Here is a 20600-nt window from a genome sequence, read left to right on the forward strand (position 1 = left end):
AAGGTAGATTTTATTATCTATTATATATTTTAGACATTTTATTTAGAATTCCTCATAGTGTGTCGGAAAATCTGGTAGATTCACTTCTTTTTATGATGTAGGCATAATGCTGTGAATCCTATAATAAAATACTTAACTATGATATAAATTCATTCATACTATACATCCGAACAACTAACTCTTTGTCACCTGTTTTTCTCCTCTAAGACCTGGGAGGTTGTTTTGCAATCAACTTAATGTGTGGGTCATATTTTGGAGAGTTCCCTTTTATTTGGCCTATATCCCCGAGGTCACTAAAATTGGTCAATCTCCTAGAACAGGATATGAGCGACACTTTAATTGACCTATTATCTTGCGCACACATATACCTAAAAGTAATACTAAATACACTTTTAAGAGATTCCTAAAAACTATAGTTTTATATTTAAATATAGTACTCAGCAAAATGCTCCCAACTCCTTGTTCACTATTACCACACCTCTTTAAACTAATGGTTCTCTTTTTTTTTGCATTGTATGGATTAAACTGCCAAGCCCCCCCACCCCAATTCTTTCCTGCCCTGACTAGAAGGTCTCTTTAGGGTTAAGACCATTAATTTTGCTAACCAGCTCACTATCCTCAGAATCTAACTTCTCGCTTCACATTTTTTTCTTATTGTTTCCTTTCTCTTTTCTCTGCATTATTTCTTTATTATATTTGCATTATATAAGAAATGTCTGTACATAATAATATTAATAATAACAATAATTACTATTATCAATATGATAACTAACATTTACATAGCACATATTTGCTGAGTGATATTTTAACTATTTTATATTCCTTAAACAATCAAGTCTTCACAAGAACCCTATGACATAAGTGCTATTATTATCCTCATTTTACACATGGGAAAACTGATGCACAGTGGTTAGTGACTTCCCAAAATTTCATAACAAGTAAGTGAAAGAGCTGAGATTGCAATCCATGCAGATTGTTTCCAAAGTAAAGTATGTTCTCTTAGCCACAATGTTTTACTGTAGAAAAATGAGACAACACATGTAAAGAAAATATCATTTTTAAAATCATACATATTTCTACTTATCAGACATAATAACTGCTAACATTTTGGTTTTACTTGCCTATGTATGTATGATGTTAATAGCATGATTATATATGTGTGTATATATATATATATATATATATATACATACACACACATATATACACACACACATATATATGCATATATGTATAAATTTGCAGTTTTATAGTCGATTTTTACTAAATAATATACCATGAACACCTTTCCATGCCAAATATATCTATATATCATCATTCATAATGATTGTATCATACTAATTATTTGGTTTACTAGTTATTCTTATCATGTAAGGGTTTTTTTTCCATTTTTCATTATTCCAATCTGCTGAACAATCACAACAATTCCTTGAACTTGTTAAGACAAGTGAACAAAAATGATGGGGGGAGGGGAGAGTGGGAGTGGGTAAAAAGGAATGGGTAAAGGAACAAGAAAATCAACTACAATGTATATTGAGAAATTAAAATAAAATAAAAAATAAATAAATAAATAAACTATTGAGAGTTCTTAAAATATATATATATATTAAAATATATATATATATTATGAATTTATATTGTTTCCAGCCACCTGGTTGTGGCAAATTTGAATATTCTCTAGATAAAGTAATTGGCTGGGCTTCAAATGATTCCCCCAAATTTCCAACAATCGTTGACTTACAATCAAAAGACACCAATGTTTGAAAAATTTTAATTATTATCATATATGTTATGATGATTTGGGATCAGTATTTTTGATGTTCCTATTGTAATTGTTTGGGGGCACCACAAACTGCCCATATAAGACAGTTGTTTCCCATCTCGTTTCTTCTCCTCAGGCTTCCCTATTCCCTGAGACACAACAATATTGAAATTAGGCCAAGTAATAATCCTATGATGGCCTCTGAGCGTTCAAGTGAAAGAAAGATTTGCATGCCTTTAACATTAAATCAAAAACTAGAAATGATTAAGCTTAGTGAGGAAGGCATGTTTAAACGTGAGACTGGCTGAAAACTAGGCTCCTTGTGCCAAGTAGTTAGCCAAGTTGTACATGAAAAGCAAAAGTTCTTGAAGCAAATTAAAAGCACTACTCCAGTGAACACACAGATGATAAGGAAGTGAAATGGGTTTATTGCTGATATGGAGAAAGTTTCAGTGGTCTGGATAGATCAAACGAGCTACAACATTCCCTTTAGTCAACGCCTAATCCAGAGCAAAGCCCTAACTCTCCTCCATTTTATGAAGGCTGAGATTAGTGAAAAAGCTGCAGAAGAAAAGTCTGAAGCTGGCAAAGGTTGTTTAGTGAGGTTTAAGCTAAGAAACTGCCTGTATAACATAAAAGTGCAAGGTGAAGCAGGACATGCTGATGTAAAAGCTGCAGCAAGTTATCCAGAAGATCTAACTAAGATAATTGATAAACACTAAACAATAGATCTTCAGTGTAGATGAAACAGCCTTATATTGGAAGAAGATGTCATTTGGGATTTTCTTAGCTAGAGAGGAAAGTCAATGCCTGGCTTCAAAGTTTCAAAGGACAGGCTGACTCTCTTGTTCAGGATTAATGAAGCTGGTGACTTTAGGTTGAAGCCAATGCTCATTCCAAAAATTGTAGGGCCATTAAGATTTATACTGTCTACTCTACCTGCACTCTACAAATAGAAAAACAAAGCCTGTATGACAGCACATCTGTTTACGGTATGGTTTACTGAATATTTTAAGCCCACAGTGGAGGCCTACTCATCGGGAAAAAAATATTCTTTACAAGATATTACTGCTCATTGACAATGCATGTATTCCCCCAAGAGCTCTAGTGGAGATGTACTAGAAGATTACTGTTGTTTTTATGCCTGCTAATACAACATCCTTTCTGTGGCCCATGGATAAAGGAGTAATTTTGGCTTTCAAGTATTATTATTTAAGAAATACATTTCATAAGCCTACAGCTGCCATAGATAGTAATTCCTCTGATAGATCTGGGCAAAGTTAATTGAAAACCTTCTGGAAAGTATTCACCTTTCTAGATGGCATTAGGAACAAAAATCCGTAGCCTAACTATATGACAATAACAAAATAGCTGAGGAAGAAATCAAGAAAACAATCTCATTCACAATAGCTCCAAAAAAGTGAAATACCAAAGAGGTAAAAGCATTCTACAATGAAACTAAAAACATTGGTGTAAGAAAATTAAAGAGGATGCAAATAAATGAAAGATATCCCATGTTCATGGGTTGGAAGATTTAACATCATCAAAACATTCATATTACCCAAAGTATTGTACACATTCAATGCAATCCCTATCAAAATACCAATGGACCTGATGAGGGGAGCTCAGGAGACTTGCATGGTGCAGGAGACCCCTCCCCTCTCCTTGGACCCAGAGGAATGGATGATTGGATAAGGAAACTGTGGTATATGTACACCGTGGAGTACTACTCTGCCATACAAAAGAATTAAATTCCCCCACTTGCAACAAGATGGTTGAGCCTGGAGAAACTTATGCTGAGTGAAATAAGCAAAGCACTGAGGGATAAATATCTCATCTACTCACTCATAACTGGGATCTAAGAGAGAAAGAAGGCAGGAAAGAAAAACCACAGTAGTGTGTCAGACTTGCAGAGGGTAAGAACATACCTTCAGCTACACAGTGGAGTGGGGTGGAAATGGGGAGGGGGAGGGAGATTGGGGATAATTGGGTAGGTGACACGGAATACAAATGACATTTATGGTAATGGGTATGGCGCCAGTATGAATCTGGCCTTCACATCTTGGGCACAAATGGTGTCAGTCAGGTTTGTACCTCATGAATATTCATAACCAATAAAAAATAATTAAAATAAAATAAAGTAGATGCACATAATTTTAATTTCTTCTTAAGCTAATTGACCACTCCTTGGGTTTAGGTTTCAGTGTTAATTATGAAAGGAAATAAAGAAAATATATTTAATTATTTCAAAGGCAAATAATAAATTATAATGCTCCACGTAATTAAATTGAATGGAATTTAACATGTTTTTTGGGGGGGAAATAAAGAGGCCAGAAGTTAAATATTTTTTAAAAAATTATAATCTTATTTTTTAAGCATCCATTCTCTCCATAACCGTGTTTCTTTTTTACTTCTAATGTTTTATCTGTGCCTTTTCTATTTCTCACTAGCTCAATCATAGCAGGGTTTGTCTATACTTTCAAAAAAGAGCTTTTGGTTTTGTTGATTACCCCTATTGTTGTTTCTTTTTCTTTTTTTACCACTGTATAAAATATATTACAAATACAAAAGATTACATATAGCACATATGTGTGTTTTAATAAATAATAAAGTGAACAATAGGGTATTCACCTTCAATGTTAAGAAATAGAACATTATTAATATTTTTGAAGTCCCTATATATTGAAGTCCCTCTTCCCCATTGAATTTCCTTTCCTCCTTTAATTCCAAAAAGTCACATAACCAGTAATAGATGATGTTTGTGTTAATCATCTATTTCCCTGCCTCTGAATAATTTTATCCCTCCCATGTATATGTATCTCTAAAGAAGATACAGTTTTATTTTGCCAACTTTTGGCTTTTAAATATGTGCAGGCACATGCTAATTATATGCAACCTGCTTTCTTCACTTAAAATTAAGTGTGTGAAATTTATCCATGCTGAGGATATAGCAGTAGTTTACTCATTTTCATTGTTGTATAGTGCATCATTGGAAAGAATGTACAATGAATTCATTAACATAATTTTTGAAAGGGATAATAATCATATACAAATTTTAGTTATGTTATACTTCTTTAAACTATAAGGTAATTTGATATTATATTTTTGTGGAGTTGGATACATTATTGAAAATAAAATAAAGTGAAAAATGTAAAAAAAAAAAAATGAAATTCTTCACAGAAATAGAAAAATGATCCTAAAATTTGTATGCAACCACAAAAGACCCTATGTAGCTAAAGCAACCTTGAATAAAAAGGACAAAATTGGAGGCATCATACTTCCTGACTTCAAAATATACTATATGTCTACAAAACTACATGGTACTGGCATAAAAATAGACAAATAGACCAATGGAACAGAATGGAGAGCCCAGAAACAAACCCACGCACTTACAGCCAACTGATTTTTGACAAAGGTTCAAAGAATATATAGTGGGAGAAGGACAACTTCTTTAACAAATGGAGCTGTGAAAACTGAATATCCACATGCAGAAGATTGAAACTAGACCCCTATCTCTCACCACACACAAAAATCAACTCAAAATGGATTAAACATTGGAACTATGAAACTACTAGGGAAAAAAACATAGGAGAAACACTACACAAAATGGGAATAAGCAACACTTTTTTTGGACAAGACTAAAAAGACACAGGCAACTAAAGTAAAAGTACACACATAGCGCTACATGAAGCTAAAAAGCTTCTGTACAGCAAGTAACACTATCTACAAAGTGAAGAGACATTCTAGAAAATGGGAGAAAGTGTTTGCAAAGTACACATCTGACAAGGGTCTAATATTCCAGAATATATAAGGAACTCAAACAACTCAACATCAAAACAAATCACCATATTAAAAAATGGGTAAAGGACCTGAATAGACATTTTTCAAAAGAAGAGACAAATGACCAAAAAGCACATGAAAAAAAGGCTCAAAATCACTAATAATCAGGGAATACAAATTAAAGCCAAATTGACAAATCATCTCACTTCAGTTAGAATGGCTATTATCAACATGACAGAAAATAACAAATGCTGGAGAGGATGTGCAGAAAAAGGACCCCCTACATTGCTGGTGGGAATGCAAATTGGCATACTCATTGTGGAAAACAGTATGGAGGTTCCTTTGAGAAGTAAAAATAGACCTACTTTATGATCCAACTATCCCACTATTGGGTATGCATCCAAAAGAAATGAAATCAATATATCAGTGAGACACCAGCACTCCCATGTTCATCACAATGATATTCACAATAGCCAAGAGATGGAATCAACCTAAATGTCCATCAGTGGATGAATGGATAAATATCTGGTATATATACACAATGGAATACTATTCAGGTATAAAAAGAAATGATATCCTATTATTTGCAGAAACATGAATGGAACTGGAAACCATCATGTTAAGGAAGTCATGCACAAAAAGACAAATACCACATGATATCACTCATATGTGGAATCTTTTTTTAAAAAGTGGTTTTCCTAGAAGTAGAGAGTAGAATAAAGTTTACCAGAGGATGGGAGGGGAGGGGGTGGGGGGAGAAGGGTTGTGGGGGGATGAGAGTGGTGGAACACAGACTTTTACAGACATTTGTCAGGAACTAAACTGATATGATCATAGACTACAAATATGAAAAAGAAATTTCTGCTTAGAAAAAGAAAGAAACTTCTAGAACCATCAAACACCTAATATAAATCCCACCCCCAATTATAAACACTGTCTTTCTAAAAAGCTGTACACTGGATTCTCAGAAAGATTAGGTGTCTATTGGGAAAGACAGCCTGTCTTAGAAGTTGTAGAGCTAGGGATGGGTTCTGGAGCTCACAGACCCCTCAAGCCCATTTACAAACCCTTCACATGCAGGTCTATGAGCTAGGTAACTGGAAAAAGTTCCTTGAAGCCTTGGTTGGAGAAAGAATAGTCTTTATTCAGCACACACATATCTAAGAGTTAGGCAGTCTTAGGAGAAACTCAGAAACTTGACTGCTACTGGCAAGGTCCAAAGGAAAACTGAGCAGCTGCCAGCAAAGTAAACATGCTCTATTTTTAGATGCAAGCTCTGCCAGCCAGTGCTGCTTCATAAACTGCAGAACATACAATAGCAACAAAGTAAAAAGATACATGGGTGCACATGCACACTAACTCCACCCACACACAACTAGTTTACAAGAAATGTGTTGCACCACCCCCAACCTTACCTGAGTTGAGGGAGCCTGACTAAACTTTTCTATTTTACCCACAGTCCACACCTTCAGGGTCCCTCGCCATACAATCTATGCATTCAGAATCTTCCATGATGTTCCCTTAGCAAGGATAAATGACCCTTACTTTTATATAATCTATTGTCTATTCAACATGTCTTAAAGCTTGTCCTTAAGGCTTGTCCTGAAGTTCTGTCCTTTACCAGCACATATCCAGTTAGTAGTCATCATTGGTGTGATTTTCCATGGGAATCTTGTAGATATAATGATGTAAAGTTTAGTGCATATTCAGTAGATGACCACACCAATGTATATACATACCCAGTCGACTGGTGCAGTGCCTGCAGCCAGAACACTATGGGTAAAAAGACAAAAAGGTTATTGGTACCAATAGGGGAAGTTCTTGCCCCTCTGGTAAGATACATGCCAGTTTGCCATCCTGAGAAAGGATGGCTGCTGGAATAGGTATCTTACCTGGTTTGGGGACCCACAAGGCCATACAAAGAGAAGACCAGTAACTCTCTGACTTTAGCAGTGGTCCCACCAGATCCACCTGTCACCATGTTGGGGCACTCTCACACAAGTTATCTGCCCATCAGGGGCACCCATCTGCTCATCAGGAGCACATCTGCCCATCAGGGGCATTTTTTCTCAGGTTTATGTGGCACTCAGCAAGGCATCGACCACCTGATCTTGCAGCCAGGATGCTGCATTCTCCAGTGTAGCCACCCAGCTACATCAGCTGCTGGAGCTCTCTCCAGCCTCCTTACTTTAGCCAGTGGATTAGCTTCATCATTGCCAATTCAACATGAAGGTTCTGGTCCTCAACCTGCCCCACAAAGACAAGCACCTCGGCCTGATCCCTGTTCAAAATTGAACATGTCATCCACCTCCTCAGGAGCAATCAAAAAATCCTTTAAATCCCCTGAGCGTACCTTGCTACCTGTTTCCAGACATTTAGTAAAATGCAGTTCGGGGAGCAATTGCTGCCACAAGGCAAACAGAACCGCATTTGGTTGCCAGTCAGTTTTCTTTCTATCAACCCCTGCTGCAAACAAGTCAAGCCACATATGCTTACGGCTAGTCTTGCTTGGTCCCTTGAGGATAAAATCCTGAGTATTTCTTGGGGGTTTGGTCTTAGCCACCTTTCGGACCCCTTTTGCTTGTCTTTTCTCCTCTACTTCACCCAAGTTGTCTATAATGGTCATTACCTCATGTATAGGATGACCAATGTATGGGGCCAGTATGGCTGTCAGTGACCCAAAGGATGTTGATGGGGCATTTTGCAGCACTATGTCTCTCATGCTGCCTATAAAATTTTCATCGTCCGGGCCACAGGTGTTCAGATTAAACATGGGCTGCCACATCCCCAGCTCTTGAATGATTTGGACTAACTCAGCATATGTTTGCCATTTGCTAACAATCTTGGGCAGTTATCCAGCATTTTCCCACATGGTTCAGGCAGCTGCACTCACCCATTCCATTAAGGAGTGATTACCTGGCCCTCGTGCATATCTGTAGCTATTCTGTAGCCACCGCCTCAGGGACAGGTGCATGGTGATGGAGGCCAATTTTTCCATCTCTTCACCAGAGCGTATCACACTATCCATTCCTAGGTCCCATAATCACAACAGCCAAGCAGCCAGGGGATCCCTCTGTTTCTGCTGAAACTGTCTCCCCAAGTCAAACAATTCAACCTGGGTATACTGGACATAGGTGGTAAATTGTATCATCTGTGGTTTCCCCACTGGTTGTCTGCCCAGTCCTATAGGATGTTTGTATTTCACTTTCTGATGCATGGCATGTCATGCCTGAAGGCACATGGTCTCCCCCAACTCACCACTGGGTTTGTAGTCTTCCTTGGTGTGAGAAGCAGGAGTGGCCAGTCACTGCATGTCATCCTCCAGGATATTTATCCATGCTTCCACAAGTCTGCTTCCTGCTTCAAATCTTCTAGTCACTGCATGTCATCCTCCAGGACAATTGTCCATGCTTGCAACAGCTGTGCTTTCTTCTTCAGCTCTCGATCAGTTTGTAGCATAGTTAGCAGTAGCCAGCCTCCAGTCAGTAGAAAAGTGGCCACTGGGCAACACATGCTCAAAGACAGCCACATTTCCTCCCCTTCCCAAGGGGCTCTCTGTGGTAGTGCCTGGTTTATGCTGCCTTGCATTGCAGCAAGCAGCAACCAGATCCCGGTCAACAGGAAAGTGGCCATAGGGCACAGCACATTCAAAAGTAGCCACATTTCCTCCTTCTTTGAAGGGCTTTTTGGCTCCTGTACCTGCTCAGAATCCTGCTCTGACTATGCCAATTGTAGAGCTAGGACTGGGGTCTGGAGCTCACAGACCCCTCAAGCCCATTCGCAAACTATTCACATGCAGGTCTATGAGCTAGGTAACTGGCAAAAAGGTCCTTGGAGCCTTGGTTAAGGAAAGAATAGTCTTTATTCAGCACACACATATCTAAGAGTTTGGCAGTCTGAGGAGAAACTCAGAAACTTGACTGCTACCGGCAAGGTCCAAAGGAAAACTGAGCAGCTGCCAGCAAAGTAAACATGCTCTATTTTTAGATGCAAGCTCTGCCGGCCAGTGCTGCTTCACAAACTGCAGAACATACAATAGCAACAAAGTAAAAAGATACATGGGTGCACATGCACACTAACTCCACCCACACACAATTTGTTTACAAGAAATGTGCTGCACCACCCCTAACCAGACCTGAGTCAAGGGAGCCTGACTAAACTGTTCTATTTTCCCCACAGAAGTCAACTCCAAACTCTCAGGTATCAGGACTAACAGATATAAAACTCCATTATCTACCTAATTGAATCATTGTGCAGTATACGCATGTATTGTAACAACACATAGTACCCCACAAAATTAACATAAATAAAATTGGGGAAAAAATAACATTCATGATTTATGGGAGAAGGTTAAAATACCGACTTTAATGGGAGTTTGGAAGAAGGTGTTTCCAACCCTCATGGATGATTTTGAGAGGTTCAAGATTTCAGTGGAGGAAGTAACTGCAGATGTGGTGGAAATAGCAAGAGAACTAGAATTAGAAGTGGAGCCTGAAGATGCGACTGAATTGCTGCAATCTCGTGATAAAACTTCTATGGATGAGGAGTTGCTTGCTGTGGATGAGCAAAGAAAGTGGTTTCTTGAGATGGCACCTACTCCTGGTGAATATGCTGTGAACTTTGTTCAAATGACAACACAAGATTTAGAATATTATATAAACTTAGTCAGTAAAGCAGGAGCAGGATTTGAGATTTCTGACTCCAATTGTGAAAGATGTTCTACTGTGGATAAAATGCCATCAAACAGCATCCCATGCTACAGAGAAATCTTTTGTGAATTGAAGTGTCAGTCAACATGGCAAACTTCACTGTTGTCTTACTTTAAGAAACTGCCACAGCCACACCAACCTTCAGCAACCATGACCCTGATCAGTCAATAATCATCAACATTGACGCAAGATCTTCCACCAGCAAAAAGATTATGGCTCACTGAAGTTTTAGATGATCATTAGCATTTTTTTAAGGAAATAAAGTATTTTTAATTAAGGTATGTACATTTTTGACACATTGCTATTGCACACTTAATAGACAACAGTATTTTTATGCACTCGGAAACCAAAAAATGTGTGTGACTTGCTTTATTGCTATATTCACTTTATTGCAGTGTTCAGGAACTGAACCTGCAATATCTTCAAGGTATGCCTGTAGTATATATGACAATGATTGCACAAATGAGGGGGAGTAAATCAAACTGTATTGAAGGAACATTTCTGTATTTTTTTAGAATTAATATGATGATAGTGATAAGTAAAGATGAACATTATAATCCCTAGAGCAACAGTTAAGGAAATAATCCCAAAATATGGTAAAACCACAACAATAATGCAAAGGAGGTAAAATGGTAAATTAGAAAATATTTATTTGATACAAAATGTCAGTAAAAAAAAGAACAGAGAAACAAAAGAGATGTGAAATACATAGAAAAATAATAGAAAATGGCAATTCCAAGTATAACCATAATTACTGGAATTTAAATGGATTGAATATTATAATTAGAAGGTAAAGATTACCATACCAGATAAAGCACAATATCCATCTGCATGCTGTGCATAGAATAACTTTAGATGCAAAAACAGTAGGTTGAAAACAAAAAAATGGGAAAATATATAGTATATAAACTATAACTTAGAGTAGTAAATTGTACAAATATAAGACAAAATAATACTAGAGACCAACAGGTATATTTTGTGATGATAAAAGTGTTCACTTATCAGAAATATATGAATATTATAACCATACATGTAGCTAGAAATAGAGACACAATATACATGAAGCAAAAAATGAAAAAATTGAAGGGAGAAAGAGACAATTCAAAAATATAGTTGGGAAGTTCAATACATTTATCTCAGCAATATATAAAATGACTTCACAAAAATAATCAGCACTGATAGAATATTTGACACTATCAACCTACTAGACACAACTTTCATCTGTAGAACATTCCATTTAATAATTAAAGAACATACAATTATTACAAGCATATATGGATCATTTGACAGACTAGAAAACAGGAGGAACCTTTAAAAAGTCTAAATCAATTTTAAAGCATTGAAATCAGCAAGTATGTTCTCACACCAGAAGAGACTAAATTAGAAATCAACAGTAGAAAGAAATTTGGAGTAGTCACAAAAATTTAAACACTAAACAGAATACTTCTATTATTTTTAATTTTTTAATTTTATTTTATTTTTTTTACATTCTATGATGTTGCAGAGTAGTTGGGAGGGAAGGGGAGAGGGGAAGGAAATATGATGGAAGAAGGAAGAAGGAGGAGGGGCAGGATTGAGGCCTGTGGCACCCCCCCTCATTCCCACAGGGGAGAATAGGGGGCTTCCAGTGGTGGCTTGGTCATTGCCAGGCTGGGGGCAGGTGTCATAGGTGTGTGGCAAAAGCCCTTGCCCCCCACCACCCCAGCTGGGGAACACGGGGTCCTTCTTGCTGTGGTTTGGTGGTCATTGCCGGGGATGTGTGGCCAATGCCCTCGGCCTCCCACAAACAGAATACTTTTAAATAAGCCAAAGGTCAATAAGAAATTACAAGAAAAACAGGAAATACTTTAGATTGCATGAATCAATATATCAAAATTCATAGGATACATCTAAAGTAATTTTTAGACAGAAATTTATAGCTTTAAATGTCTATATCTGAAGAAGATTTCAAGTTGATGCCTTATTTTTCAATCTAAAAAACGATAAAATAATAACAATTAGAAGAGAAGTAGATACCAGAAAAACAATGGAGAAAAATCAATGAAATCAAAATCTGGTTTATTTGAAAATACCAAAAAAATTGACTTTGCTCAATACACCAAAGTCTAAATAAAATAGAAAGAAGACACACATTACCAAAATCAAGAATAGAACTAAGAATATCATTATCAATATAAATAAATTAAAAACATTGAGGGAATACTACCAAAACTTTATAGCAGCTAATTAGATAATTTATATAAAAGGGGCATATTCATAGAAAGATATGAATGATCAGAACTAACTCAAGAAAAAAGAAAATTTAAATTGTCCTATAATAATTAAATGAATTGAATTAGTATTTAAAATCCCCCCCTCAAAAGACCGAGCCAAACTAGCTTCACAATAAATTCTATTAAACATTTAAGGAATAGGGTCTAGATTTCAGAGTAGATGGTTCCTAGCATTGCTCTCTCCCACCAATCAAATAAAATGCAACTTTTAAAAAGCAACAACAGGAGTCCTGAGTGCCATGCCAGAATAGGCAGGAGCTGTGCGCCTGAGAGCCACTGGGCCTACACTCCTGAAGTCAGCCACACTGAAACAGGTAGGTGCAGAGGGACACCCTGCCCAGGCCAGTCCCACTGCCCAGTGAGGCCCAAGAGCTGCTGGACCTGCATGCTCTGAGTTAGCCATGCTTGAACAGTCAGGAGCTGCAAGACTGCCAGCCCACTGCCCAGAAAGACCTGAGAGCCACTGAGCCCACTTGCCCCAAGTCAGCTGTGCCAGAACAGGCAGGCATTGTGAGACACCCAGCCCAGGCCAGTCCCCTCTGCCAAGAGAGGCCTGAGAGCCACCAGGACACCACACCCTGAGTCAGCTGCACTGGAGCAAGCAAGTGCCTAGGGACACCCAGCAAAAGCCAATCCCCACTGCCCAGAGAGGCCTGAGAGCCACCAGGTCCACATGCACCAAGTCAGCCATGCCAGAACAGGCAGGTGCCATGGGACCCCATCAAAGGCTGGACCCTACTGCCCAGAGAAGTCCAAGAGCCACTGGGCCCACTGCCCAGAATTGGCCATCCCTTCAGGATCCAGAACAGACATCAGGATGGAACGAGTGGACTGTGGTAATCCCTGCCACAATGACTGAACACAAAAGGAAAGAAACCGGAATATGAAAAATCAAGAAAGCACATCACCAACAAAGGAAAATAATAACTCTTAAGCTAAGATCCTATAGAACAGGAAGTCTTTGAAATGACTGACAAGGAATTTCAAGCAACAATTCCAAGGAAGCTAAATGAGATACAAGAAAAATCAGACAAATCAAGGAAATGAGAATAAATATATAGGACATGAAAGAAGAAATGTACAAAGAAATCAATGCCCTAAAAAAGAATGTAGCAGAGCTTTTGGAGCTGAAAGATTCATTCAATGAAATAAAAAACACAACAGAGAGTCTAAGCAGAAGTCTAGAACAAGCAGAAGAGAGAATTTCTGACCTTGAAGATGAGCTATTTGAAATAACACAGGCAGACAAAAAAGAAAAGAAAAGAAAAAAGATCCTTAAAAAATGAAGAAAATCTAGGAGAGATAACAGACAACCTTAAGTGCTCAAATATCACTATCATGGGTATTGCAGAAGGGGATGAAAAAGGAAATGGCATTGAAAACATATTTAATGAAATAATGGCAGAAAACTACCCAGGTATAGGGAAAGACACAGATCTTCAGATTCAGGAGGCTCAAAGATCCCCGAACATATTCGTCCCAAAAAGGTCCTCCCCAAGACATATTATAGTCAAATTGGTAAAACTCAACAACAAAGAAAAAATCTTAAAAGGTGCATGGGAGAAGCATCAAGTAACCTATAAGAGAGTCCCAATCAGACTAATGTAAAACTTTTCATCAGAAATCCTAAAACTCAGAATAGAATGGTATGATATATTCAAAAGACTAAAAGACAAAAATTTCCAGCCAAGAATACTTTTACTAGCAAGGCTAACTTTCTGAAATGAAGGACAAATAGTATATTTCTCAGACAAACAAAAACTGCAGGAGTTCACTACCACATGACCAGCCTTACAAGAAATTCTCAAGGGAGCAGAGGGTTTGGTACCTGAAAAACAACCATCACTTCCGTGAACACTCAAGAAAGAACAAAACCCACCAGTAAAATTAAAATGCTAACAATAAAGAAAAAAAAGTTTATTGACCACCTCAAGAAACCAACAAACACAGAAGACAAACAGAAAATCAGTAAGAAAAGAACAAACGATACTTAAGACATCTAAACAAAAATCAATAAAATCCAAGCAGTAAATCAATACCTTTCAATAAAAACTCTTAATGGAAAAGGATTAAATTCCCCTCTCAAAAGACAAAGACTGAATGACTGGATTAAAAAGGACCTAACTATATGCTGCCTACAAGAGACTCCTCACCTGTAAAGACACACATAGACTAAGAGTGAAAGGATGGAAAAAGATATACCATGCAAATAGAAATGAAAAACGAACTGGAGTAGCTATTCTTATATCAGAGAAAATAGACTTTAAACCAAAAACCATAAAAAGAGATAAAGAAGGCCACTGTATAAAGATAAAAGGATCTATCCATCAAGAAGACATAACAGTCATAAATATATATACACCCAACATCAGAGCAGCCAAATTTATAAAGCAAACACTATTAGACCTAAAGAATGAGATAGACACTAATAACATAATAACACAGGACCCGAGCACCCCCACTTTCAACATTGGACAAATCACCTAGGCAAAAAATCAACAGGGAAACACATGATCTAAACAATACTTTAGACCTATTGGACTTGGCAGATATCTACAGAACATTCCATCAAACAACCTCAGAATATTCATTCTTCTCATCAGCACATGTAATATTCTCCAGGACAGACCACATGTTAGGTCACAAATCAAGTCTCAACTAATTCAAAACAATTGGAATTCTTCATGTATTTTTTCAGATCACAATGGATTAAAATTAGAAATAAATAAGAAATGAAACTATGGAAACTATACAAACAAATGGAAATCAAACAACGTTCTACTTAATGAAATGTGTGTGCAAGAAGAAATTAAACAGGAAATCAATGAATTTATTGAAACTAATGAAAATAATGATACAGCATATCAAAACTTGTGGGATACTGCAAAAGCAGTGCTAAGGGGAAAATTTATCACATTAAATGCTTATTTCAGAAGAATGGAAAGATGGCAAATATATGATCTAACACTTCACCTTAAAGAATAAGAAAAACAAGAGCAATCAAAACCCAAAGTGAGTGGAAGAAAAGAAATAATTAAGATCAGAGCAGAACTTAATGAAATAGACACCCAAAAAACGATACAGAAGATCAATGAAACAAGTTGGTTTTTTGAAAAGATAAATAAATTTGACAAACCATTAGCAAGGCTAACTGAAAAAAGAAGAGAGAAGACCAAAATAACAAAATATAGAAATGAAAAATGTGATATTACAACTGATAACTCTGAAAAACAAGGAATCATTACAGACTACTATAAACAACTATATGCCAAGAAATTTGAAAATATGGAGGAAATTGATAAATTTCTGGACACACACAAACTACAAAAACTGAGCCAGGAAGATATAGAAAATCTGAACAGACCAATAACAATAAAAGAGATTGAAGCTGTTATCAGAAGGCTCCCAACAAAGAAAAACCCAGGACTGGATGGGATCACTGCAGAATTCTACCACACCTTCAAAGAGGAATTGATACCAATTCTCTACAAACTATTCCAGAAGATTTAAACAGAAGCCATTCTCCCAAACTCATTGTATGAGGCAAACATATCCTTGATATGAAAACCAGACAAAGATACAACAGAAAAAGAAAAGTAAGCCAATACCCTAGATGAATATAGATGCAAAAATCCTAAAAAAAAAAAATTTAAAAAAAATTAAAAAAAAAAACACTAGCATACAGAATACTGAAACACATACACAAAATTATATGCCCTGATCAAATGGGATTCATCCCAGGGATGCAAGGTTGGTTCACCATACTCAAGTCAATAAATGTGATACATCACATCAATAAAAACAAAGGTGATAACCGTATGATCATCTCTATAGATGCTGAAAAAGAATTTGACAAAATTCAATGTTTATTCATGATAAAGACTGTCTGGAATTTATGTATAAATAGAAAGCATCTCAACATAATTAAAGCCATATATGAAAAGCCCACTGCCAGTATCATTCTTAATGGGAACTATTAAGAACAGGAACTAGACAACGATGCCCACTCTCACCACTCCTACTGAACATAGTGTGTTGGAAGTACTAGCCAGAGCAATGAGAAAAGAGATGGAAATAATGGGCATCTAGATTGGAAAAGATAAATTCAAACTGTCTCTGTCTGCAGATCCTATATATTGAGCAACCTTAAGCCTCTACAAAAAACTCTTAGAGTTGATAAATGATTTCAGCAACATTACAGGATACAACATCAACACACATAAATCAGTAGCATTGCTATACTCCAACAGTGAACATGCAGAAAAAGAAAAAGAAAGCTAGCCCATTTACAATAGCCACCAAGAAATTAAAATACTTAAGAATAAAGTTAAACAAAGATTTGAAAAATCTCTGCAATGAGAACTACAAACATCTGTTGAGAGAAATTAAAGAGTTCACAAGAAGATGGAAAGATATCCCATGCTCTTGGATTGAAAGAATTAACATTGTGAAAATGTCCATACTGCCCAAGAGATCTACAGATTAAATGCAATCCCCATCAAAATTCCAATGTCATTCTTCTCTGAAATGGAAAAAAAACTATACTAACATTTATATGGAATAACAAAAGACCACAAATAGCCAAATCAATTCTGAGCAAAAATGTAAGGCTGGAGGTATAACACTACCTGACTTTAAACTATACTACAAAGCTATAATAACCAAAACAGCATGGTACCAGCATAAAAACAGATACACAGATCAATGGAATAGAATAGAGAAACCGGAAATCAACCCATACACCTACATCCATCTGACCTTTGACAAAGACACCAGGACTACACTGAGGAAGAGACTGCATCTTCTGCAAATGGTGCAGGGAAAACTGGATATTCTTATGTACGAGAATGAAAGTAGACCAGTACCTCTCACCATATACCAAAATCAACTCAAAATGGATTAAAGAATTAAATATACTCACTGAAACAATAAAACTCCTTAGATAAAACATAGGAGAAACACTCCAGGAAGTAGGATTGTATACAGACTTCATGGATATGACTACAAAAGCACAGGCAAGCAAAGGAAACATAACCAAATGGTATTATATGAAAGTAAAAAGCTCCTGCACAGCAAAAGAAACAATCAACAGAGTGAAAAAACAACCAACAGAGTGGGAGAAAATATTTGCAAAATATACATCTGACAAAAGATTAATATCCAGAATATATAAGGAACTCAAACAACTTTACAGCAAAAGAACAAGTAACCCAGTTGAAAAAAGGGCAAAGGAGCTGAATAGGCATTTCTCAAAGGAAGATATACAAATGGCCAACAGGCACATGAAAAAAATGCTCAACATCACTCAGCATTTGGGAAATGCAAAACAAAACTACTTTGAGATACCATCTCACTCCACTTAGGATGGCTAACGTCCAAAAGACTGTGAACGATAAATGCTGGCGAGGTTGTGGAGAAAAAGGAACTCTCATACACTGTTGGTGGGACTGCAAAATGGTTCAGCCTTTATGGAAAATGGTATGGAGGTTCCTTAAACAATTACAGATAGATCTACCATATCACCCAACTATTCCACTGCTGGGAATATACCCAGAGGAATGGAAACCATCATGTCGAATGGACACCTATACTCCCATGTTTATTGCAGCACTATTAACAATAGCCACCAGTTGGAATCAGCACAAATGTCCATCATAAGATGAACAGATGAGGAAAATGTGGTATATCGACACAGTGGAATACTGCTCTGCTACTAAAAAGAATGAAATACTACCATTCCCAGTAACATGGATGGACTTAGAGAAAATTCTATTAAGTGAAATAAGTCAGGCACAGAAAGAGAAATAACACATGTTCTCACTTAGTTGTGGGAGCTAAAATTCAGTAAATAAATAAATATAGAAGCAAGTGGTGGTGGATGGGGATGTGTGTCCAAGAAGACACAACAATTACAACAATTCCTTGACCTTGTTAAGACAAGTGATATTGTCCGAAGGGGTGGGGGGAGAGGGAGGCGGGAAAGAGGAATTGGTAAAGGGACATGAAAATCGACTACATTGTATATTGATAAATTAAAATACATAAGTAAATAAATAAAATATAAAAAAGACCCCCCACAAAAAATAAATAAGTAAATATTAGGAAGTGCTTTATGATGAATAATTGTGAAATACAGTTTTGATTACCACCTGTTTTTTGAACCCAGTCATACTGTTAAAAAAAAAAAAAGAAGAAACTAATTGTAAGATGTGGCTGAAAGAAGATAATCTATTGTTAACCTCACTTCATAAGTGACAGCAAAATTAAAGGGCGACAATCATGAATCACAGGAAGATGAGAGCTCGGTAACTAATTGGCCATTTTCTGTGCTGTCAGAATCTTCTCAAGCAATTTTCTTCAATTATAACTGCAAATCAGCATGCTATTTCCTCCAAAGAAAGTATCTATTGCCTGAGGACTAACTAGATAGCCTGGGGTAATCATGAGGAATTGCTGGGGAACATTTTCCACTAGTGAATAATTACAAGAAGCTTAGGGTGAACTACCAGCATTAAAGGTCCATGGTGAAAAATAAATTATGAAAAATACCATTACATGCAAAAGGCTGTCTCCCTTGATTAACAACAAGAATTCGATCTATCAACTAGCAAACCCTACAAAACAAAACAAAGCATAACAGAAACCAAAATATTGCCACTATATGCTTACCTCTTTGCTGGATGTACTTGGCCCACTGTGTGTCAAATAAATGCTCTGCTATCCAGAGACAACGGGTTATTTCAGTCTGGTTGTACCTTTGTTCTGTAACTTCAGTTCAGTCAATTCTGTTACTTACTCACAGTGACTTATACTCTTTCTTAAGTCACCTGGTTACATGGCTCACTAAGAGGTATAATCTTGTCCTCCTTACATCAATATCCCTATCCTATTCTCCTACAAATGAAAAAAAGTACTATAGTTTCAGGTTTCTACTGTTTAAAAAAATTAATTAGCTAAATGTTCTGTTATCTCCAAAATTCATGTTTTTTTTAATGTAAATAATGTAATCTGATAAGTAGATTTCAAGAGCATCGAGGGAAGTGACCATATCGTCTATGACAATACCCAGTTGCAAAAAAACAAAAAATGCTTTGAGGGAACCTCTAAAGTACAGGCTTCTTATTTTTATGACAGGCATTTTCATTTTAGGAGTCCAATGTGTCATCTGGTATATTAAAATCCATGTAATAAGAAGACATTACTATGATATCATATCTATTTTATTATGTCCTTGTGAAATTTAATTGGAATTAGATAACTAGTACTGTAACAGTATTCTATGTCTTTTTTTTGCTCTTTCTTTAAAGCTTTTATTTGGGGAATTTGCACAAGGTGTGCATTCAGTAAATGTTGTTGAGGAATGAGATTTCTAAAGCCTAGACCTATTAGGTAGGAGACAGAAATTTATAGGTAAAGAGAGGGGGGAAGGTACATGATAAAAGTAAAGTTAATTCTTGACACTTATATGACTCCTGTTGGAAAATGACACTCACCTAAAGGTCAATATCTATTTAGACAGCTGAAACAAGGAGATAAGAACGTTTTCTCTGTAAAGAATCTTATAGATACCTACAAATACAATTTGGAATATGTAAAGACACCGTGTATTCTTGAAAAGTAGATTGAACTCTCTTAAGAACTATTCAGCACCTCAAGAAAAGCCACATTTATTCTTTAGTTTAGTTTTGTCCTGAGATTGGTTTGTTATTACAGAAAATTCGTTAACAAAGTATGAGTTTAATGGTGGCAAATTTCATTGTCTTTTTGGTCTTTTTAATGCTTCATGGATTTTGTTTTGTTTTGTTTTGATTTGTTTTGTTTTACTTTGTTGATATTCTAATTTCACTCTTTTTTAAGATAATTTATATCTTATACATATATGCAGGGTACAAAGTTGACTTTCAATAGTTTTACACAATGTGTGATGTTCAGATCAGGATAGTTAGCTTATTCATCATTACAATATATACTTGTCCTTTGTGTCCCTTAACCAATTTTGCATTAACCCCTTTCCTCTCCCCTCCCCTTTCCACCTCTAGTAACTACAGTTCTTTTCTCTCCTTCTAAAAGTTCTAT

Source organism: Cynocephalus volans, chromosome X, assembly GCF_027409185.1.
Source record: "Cynocephalus volans isolate mCynVol1 chromosome X, mCynVol1.pri, whole genome shotgun sequence".
In the NCBI taxonomy this organism is placed as follows: Eukaryota; Metazoa; Chordata; class Mammalia; order Dermoptera; family Cynocephalidae; genus Cynocephalus; species Cynocephalus volans.